This window comes from Micromys minutus, assembly GCF_963924665.1.
Source record: "Micromys minutus genome assembly, chromosome: 24".
Taxonomy (NCBI): domain Eukaryota; kingdom Metazoa; phylum Chordata; class Mammalia; order Rodentia; family Muridae; genus Micromys; species Micromys minutus.
Genome location: NC_137959.1, coordinates 28124052 through 28132599, shown reverse-complemented (window position 1 = coordinate 28132599; position 8548 = coordinate 28124052).

Genomic DNA, 8548 nt, shown 5'->3' with positions numbered 1-8548 from the left:
CCGAATCTTAGGGGATCCTGGTGACATGGATGCACCAATGGCTACAGGATGAGGAGCTCACACCTAGCTTGGTGTGATTTTCTGGAAGAAGCGGTGTGATAACCCATGTCAGACAGCCTTGAGTAGCCCCTGAGAATTGACCTTGTCTCTAACTTTCCAGCCTCCAACAGTTTAGGAATTCACATTTGGGCACAGCAGTACTTCCTTCTTTGGTTCTTTACTGGCTTCTCTGAGATGAAACTGTCATGGCTTCTCCTGCCTCCTCCGATCTGCAAGGCCTTCTTCTGATTCACTATTATTCTTCCAATGCACTCTTGTGCAATCTGTGGTTCCAGCTCTTCTTGCCAGGTGCTTCCCCTTTTTCCGTTCCATAACCAAATAAAATGCTGGGCCATGGGGCCTGAGAAGTCTCCAGTTTCTCTAAGACTGAGGTCAAGGAACCAGCTTCTTTATTCTTCCTGGGACATCCTGGTACTTCTTAATTCCAGACCATTTTAACTCAGCTTAGAAAAATCCATGTACAATGCCTCTTACAGTACCACCACTCAGAGGCCTGGTGTTAATGATGGCTAAGACCATAGTGAAAGACCCCCGCTTAGCAGCAATAATGCCATTTCTGCAAGGCTGTGCACACACAGGGTGGGCCAGGTCAGGGACCCAGGTGGCCAAATAAGATACCGGTGGGCAGCCAGCTTGCAACAGACAGAGAACAGAAAGCACCCAAATAAGCCCAAAGCAGCTATTCTCAAAAAAAGCCGCAGCCCCGGAGCCATGTCCTTGGAGCCATGTCCTTGGGCTCACTCCCTGGCCACATTTAAACTAACCCTGTAACTATGCTTCTGCTTCTGTACCTTGTTTCTGCCTCCCAAGCCCTATAAAAAGGGGACTGCCCCTTTGTCTGGTGCGCAAGTCCTCCGAGAGACTGTGTGCCCGCAGGTACCTGTGTACTTTGATCAAATAAACCCTCATGCTGATTGCAGCCAGTAGTCTCGGCTGGTTCTTGGGTCCTGGGGTCTCCTCAGATAAAGGTCCTCTAGACAAGGGTCTTTCAATAGTAAAAATATGGAGTAAAGATGACATTGGAGGGAGGCAAAATTGACAAGGGAGCAAGAAATAGAGAGGGAGGGCTCAAAATTCATCATAACTCATGCAATGATATATCATTCATACCCATTCAATTGAATCAGATATAATACCCATTGGACCAAGTGTTGGCTAAGACTGGGAGCTACTGGTCCTCTCATACATGGATGGAGGAGATATGAAATGATATAGTCACTATAGAAAACAGTTTGACAGTTACTTTAGAAGTTAGACACACCTATCCTATCTACTCCAAAGTCTTTAGCCCAAAGAAAAGCAACACACACACAGAGGGAGAGGGGGGAGAGAGAGAGAGAGAGAGAGAGAGAGAGAGAGAGAGAGAGAGAGAGAGAGAGAGAGAGAGATTGAGAGAGAGATTGAGAAAGTTCTTAAGAGCTCGACTAAAAGAAGTGAAAATCAGGTCACCTAGGTCACCTAGAGGAGAACCAGTCACAAAGGATTCCTAGTCCATGATCGGGCCTCCAGGCCACAGATGTTTCCAAATTATATGCAACTGCAAAAGTATAGCACCAGAAACTTGTTGCTCAGGAACAGAGACCAAGCAATGATTTACATAGAGGAGCTCAAGAAAACTTTTTCCAATGAAAGAAGTAGTCTTATACTTAGATAGTTGCATGAGTCCTATTTATAGGCAAAATGTGTCCATCTGTGCTGGTAAATGGGCAAATTTGGTTGCATAGAAATCATTAGACAACAAAGTTTTAAAAAATAATATAGCTACTCAAATTCTAAAGGCCATTTTGTGAAGTGTCTGTATGTCCACAGAAATAGGGACCTCACAGATGCATGTGGGCAGCAGGAACTGAATAACACCACGAGCTCCCGGAATAAACATCAGCCTCGGTTCTCCCGAACTCAAAGGAAGGGCTTTTCTCTTCTCAGCTACTGAGCCAAGGCTAAAGGATATTTTCAATTTCTTTTCTGTCTCCTGGTGTTCAGAGCGAGGAAAACAAGAATCATCTTTGATGATGGTGTTCTGTGGTTGGTCTTCAACAAAATGAATTAAAGAAGAAGGACTTTTCCAATCTAGAAAAACTACCTCAGTGTGGCAAGGTGGGCACAGGTAGAGATATGAGGCAGTTTCAGGGTCTAAAAAGCAAAGGAACCAACCTCTTTATGACAGAAGAAAAATGCTTTGGAAGAACGCAGGGGCAAATTGAATGCATTTTGTCACCTTCGCAAAGTCGCATAAAGTATGAGAGTTTAGGGACAACAGTAAGGTAAGAATGAAAATGAATCACAGGAGATGAAATAGTTGTCATGCCATGAGGACCCAGGAGGTCTCTCGGGGTAGATATGCCCCTCCACACGTGGACACGCTCAGATGTCAAACAGGCATCTCTTTTGTGGGACATTTCTGGACCTTCTGATACCACACCCCACTTCTAGGACACACCCCCAGACATATATTTCCCAGATGTCCTAAGCATGCAAATACGAATTTCATAGCATTTCCTGTCTGCGGTAATGAGAACAAACTAGTAGACAGGAACACAGATAGAGACACAGACTTACAGACCAATAAATGGACACACACACACACACACACACACACACACACACACACACACATTAACATTTTAGCTTTGAGGTACTAATGAAGATGTTCAGACTCACTTATCTTTGAAAAGAATTGTTCAACTCATCACTTGGGAAAGACACAGGTGAATGAGTTGATTATCTTGAATGCCAAGGATGTGCATTGTCCAAGTTGCATCATAGTGTAGTAAAATTAAGAGCTGGAGCTGTTAGGAAGTTATCATATCATGAGAACCATTGTTTCTCTTTCATGCCTTGAGAATGTAAGGTAAATAGAGTGAGGCACAGTGCATTTTGAATTCTACTGAGCCAAAGACTCATTTTCTGATTTGGATCAAGAGAGTGGATAGAACTTGCTAAGGGAATAGAGGCTCAGAGGTGCAATATGTAAGTGTCTGCTCTTTGTGTGGCCGGGCCACGAGCCACGTGAGCTGTTTGTCCTTTCTTTTAAGGGTATGCGTATATAGACAAAATGACATTCCTGTCAGGCCATGGGGAGATAATCAGTGATTATAAATAAAATTGTACTACTGTCATCTTTTACTAAGCTGATGTGATGTTTAATCTTGATAGTCAATTCGATAAGATCAACTAAGAAACTAACCTCTGAGTGGGTCTCAGAGGACATTTCCAGGAAAATTTCTGAGGGAAGGAGAACCTTCCCCATAGTATATGGCACCTTTTGACTGTGTCCTAGATATATGGAGATACAAGAAAAAGCAATGTTTCAATGACTCTCCCACAAGAGATTCCTGTCTGAGTGGGCTCTGGCTTTGTAAAGTAGGCTCCTATTGGTGAAGAACTCATGTTGATGAGGTCACTACAGATAAGGGGAGTCCAGGATAAGAATCCACTGTCTACGGAGGATGACGGGTATCTACTTAGATATGTCATGTAAACTTGATCCAGGACACCCTCCTCCTGCTTAACAGCTCCTCCTCTGTGAGGTCAATCGCAGATAGGAGGAAACAAGGACATTGGTCCTGACCACAGCATTCAGCTGCCAGCTCATATTCCATACTTACCATCCCTGCTTAGCCTGACCCTAGGCCCTGCATAGGTACACTCCACACCTGCCAAGATAGGCTTACCCCATCCCTATCTTGCCCTTACTGGTCCCAGCCTCTAATGGAAGCTCTCCTGGGCTCATTATTACCCAGAATGCCTTTCTTACCTCTATCATAGAGTAGTAGTCTGAGGGAAAAAGTCATGACTTTCAGACCCCTTTCTTGGAATAGTGACACAACCTGTTATCTCAGGCCACTAGACAGAAAGAATCCATGACCTTGGGTTTTAGGTTATGCTAGGTTGTGTAGGGCCACCACACCAACATTGTGATACCCTTTCTCAAACAAAACAAAACAACAAAACCCCCCAAACTACAAAAGAACCCCCAAAATTCCCAAACCCCCAAACCAAACCAAACCCCATAAACAAACCTATAAATCAATAAATGACAGAAGATGTCCCCCTCTGCCCCTATTCATGTCGCTATGTTGATTGGAAAGAACTTGAATTCTAACCCTACAGCAGTGTTTTTAGCTGTAAAATGGCCCACAATTGATCATATCCTTTCTCAAGACTCAGCTTCCACACAGGAAAAGTGTGAAATCACCCCTTAGTTACCCAGCTGTTGGGGAATGAGGAAGATTCACCCCTGCACAATAGACAAACTGACGGAAAAGAGATGTTTATTACAGTGGTTGCCCTTCATGTGGGATGGTGTAGAGTCCTTGAGAAAGTTGGGCTGATTCCAGAACTCATAGGAATAGACTAGGACATGGGGACCTGAGGACAAGGACACACTATGACATAGTGGCTTGTGACCTGGAACTGTCTCCTGGGTCCTTCATCCAGAATCTAGATAGTAGTATTAAATCATAGCTTTTAACTTCCAGAGAGGACAAAGAACTAGAGGTTCCAAGGAGAAGGACTGAGTCAGCAGGTCAGGGCTCCAGTTCAGTCTGCATATGGCTCAGTCTTCCCTCTGACACTGAATAGCATGGATTAACATTGACTCTCTTTCATATGAGGTCCCCCTCCATGGTCAGGGAGGGGACAGGTAGAGGGAACATTGTTCTAGACAGGGAGGAGTTCAGACCTTCACACTAGTGTGGGTTTTTAATTTATAAGATGGCTGTAAGAGGCTCTTTAAGAGCCCCAGTTTCCTTAATGAGACAGTTACTTAACAGGGCTCAGTCATTCCTCAAGTACTTATCTAGGTTCCCACCTGACTCATGAAAACACTCATGTTTGCTTCTCCCAAAGGAGAATCCAAGGACAGACAAGTGTAATCTCACTATCACAGTTGGCCTTCACACAATGTGGTCTAATGTCTCTGAAGAGCTTGGGGTGGTACAGGAACTCACAGAAGTAGGCAGGTGCATGGGCACCCTGAGTGAGCACACCTGGTGACATAGTGGCCTCTCACATGGAGCTGTCCTGCCTTATCTTTTGCATAATGATACCTTGGCCTAAGGTTGTGAGGTGTCACAATTGTTGGAGGGCTGGGGAGTTGGGAGAGAGCATGGACTCCAGGCTGGAGCAAGAGCCTTGGAAAGGCCTTGGTTAATCACAACTTTGGCTTTCATACCTGAGTAGTCCGGGTAAGTAATAGAGCATCACTACCTCAGTTTTCTCATCTGTAACTAGAAAAGATATCACTCTTTCACACTAGACATAGGATTTACTTAGATGAAAGAGCCCTCAGGGTCCTGATAAAAACATAAATAGGGTCTGGATATTACAGGACTCACCTAGGACTTACAGCTCTGAGATACCTCTTAGCAATCAGGGCTCTTTTTTTCTAGTACTAGAGACTGAGGCTATGATATCATTCATGGAGCAGAATTTCTAACACTGAGAGTCCCAACCTGGTTCTCTTTACAGATGTACTTAAACTGTAAATGTGCTGCTTGCAGAGCAGGGGTCATGAACATAAAGTCTGCCATTTGTCTCCTGGAACTTAACTTGGAGAGCATTGAGAGTCCTCAGTGTCTTTCATGTACTTCTCCATCAGTAAGCCACTACACTCAGCAGGTAACATCTACTCCAGGAGAATCAGGAAGAATGCAGTTAGTTCAGAGGAGGAGAAAGCAGCCTTGGGAGGGGAGATTGGTTATGGGATGGAGCAAGTCCAAGGGAGCCAGGGTAATCCTACCTGGAAAACATACCCTAGGCTTTAACTTTGCACACTTGTCTCTGAGCAGGATATATGGGAGAGTCTGTCTATTAGATCAGAACTCAAGGAATCTCAACATCTGTGCTGCTGTGTACTTCAGATCAGCCTTCAGAGTTCCTCCAGTTCTTTTCTTTATGGTGTGAACAAGGTCTAGGGAGGCCAGAAAGAGTCTTCAGTGTGTGGTAGGTTGAATCTGGACTAACGAATCTCTGACCTTCTATTAAACACCAGGTGAATGAATTCTCAGGCCCCAAGAAGCTTAGAAGCACATCTATCTCATCATGGGGGTGGTGCAGCCTTAGTCACTGATACTGATACCAGGGATGCTTGAACCAAGGCAAAACCCAGCAGAAGCTAACAGCTCCTGGAATTGATGGGTAGGAAATCCTCATTCACCATACCAAGGCTGAGAATCAAAATGTGAAAGGCATTCAAAATCACTGTTGAAGGTCAACAAGAATGTATTTCCATCCACACAGATAACTCCCCTCTTGCTAATTCATTCCAGTATTAATTAAACTAATTAATATAATTATGATATAATAATTAATATAATTACACATTTTCTATTTCCTTCTTCCCTCCTATGCCTTCCATGTATATTTTCTCAAGTTTATGGCCTTCTTTTTATTAACTATTACTGTTAAATATACATATAAATGAATAAAGATATAAATCCAGTCTGGTGAGTCTGTTTAGCATTGCCTGCTATGTAACCGAGACTAACTGGCAATTGCAGAGTCTTGCATCCTCTACCCTACCCAGGCTGACATGTTTACAGGTTTATGTCACCATACCCAAATTAAACTTCCCTCTTTGAGTAATCCTGGGCATCGTGTATGCCACATCAATTTCCTTTTGGATGAGCCACAAAGTCTAAATGAATCCAAGAGTTTGAGATATTATTTCATATCTTCTTACAGTTGTGGTGGTTGTGAACTCAGAATCTGAGCAAGGGCTGCGTAGAACAGCAGTGAGTAAGATGGACAGATCTTCCTCCCTAGAAGCCCCTCAGAGCCATGAAGACAGCAGGCAAGAGACAAAGTAAGTGTGTCTTTAGGTAAGATCAGATCAGGAAGTTTATCAAGAAGCTACCTATCGGAGTTCACACTTCATCAACTTGAGATGAGAGACACCAAGGACTGTGCACATGCCCTGGTCACACAACCCTCCAGGATCACCTTCTGATGAGGATGCCACTCTCATCACAAAGATCACCCTTGGGGACATCAAGGCAGCATGGTATTACACACAACACACACTTAAGAAGAGAAGTTCAATCTGGACGTGGTGGCTCAACTATAGACTATGTGATAGGGAAGCCACTCAGATCTGTGTGGTGGTGAGACTGGGAACTTCTGTGTGCCCCAAGACTAGGAAACTTGCCTAGGATCCTTAGCTGGGCAAAGGGTGACACACTCAGAGCTCAATGACAGCATTACTACCTTCATTGATATCTAAGGGTCACTATCAGCTACCAGCATTGTTATAGCCACAGCCACACAAAGAGCAGGGAAATGCCCCAATGTCCCTCTGTCCCTGTGCTTGATACTCTGACCTGTATGTCCAACACTCCTAAATGCCCATCAACTGTGATGGTCCTTAGTGTTGAGTGTGCTCAGGCACCGTTGCCTTCTTTGCTCCAGGGGCCACCCTGTAGGCTTGGGTAGAGGTAGTGGGTAGTGTAGGTTCCCACAATTCCATCTATTATTTTTGCCTGAATACCCTTCCCTGGTCCCTTCCCACCTGCCTTGTCAGTCCCTGGATCTCTAGAACCTGGTAACTCTGATCCCAGTCTCCATCTTTACCTCACAGAATCTCACTTGACACACAGAGGAGGAAAAGTAGGTTTCTTAGAAGGCTTCAGCATTAGGAAGAAAGGAAACTGATTCAGGGGCCTGGTTGCTTTCTAGGCCTGAGTCTGGGCTGTCATGGTATGCATGCTGTTTAACCACAGGAAGCATGAGTTTTCAGCCTAGCCCAGGTATCGTTTGTACCCATAGGTGTGTGGCCAAGGAGCCTGGTGGGGCATGACACAGTGGCTGTTAGAGAAGGACAGCACTGACCAGGAGGGGCTGACAGGAGCCAGTGTTTGTTAGGCTGGAAAAAGCCTTCTCAGCTAGTTTTGTCCTTTTTAGCCTTCTAGGACCTACATAGCATGGCCTCTGAAACCATAGTGGATATCTATTCACTCTCAACCCAAACCTGGAATCACCATGGTTACTGTTTAGTCACAGGCTCAGCATGGGTATAGGAAAGAGAAGAACGCAGAAATCTGTAACTGGAGGTTCCATTTTCTCCAAGGAGGTACTTGCTGAAGGTTCAACAGAAAAAGAATGGGATGGACATTCAGTTGTTTTTGTTTTGTTGTTATGTGTGTGAATGCTTTGCTCACATGTTCATCATGTGTGTGCCGGGTGATCACAGATGCCAGAAGAGGGTGTTGGATCCCCTGGAACTGGAAATATGGATAATTGTTAGCTGCCATGTGGGTACTTGGAATTGAACTCAGGTCCTGTGTAAGAAAAGGAAGTCCTCTTATACACTGAGCCATTTCTAAGGCCGGACATTGGTTTGTTTGTCTGTTTTTCAATTTAGGCATTTATATAGCTCAGTAGGTCCCATGGGTTTTTGATATGTTGAGTTTCCCTTTATATTTGATTATAGGAATTTTTAGGCTTAAAAACGGTTTTAAATTACATAGTTATCATTCAATAGCATGCT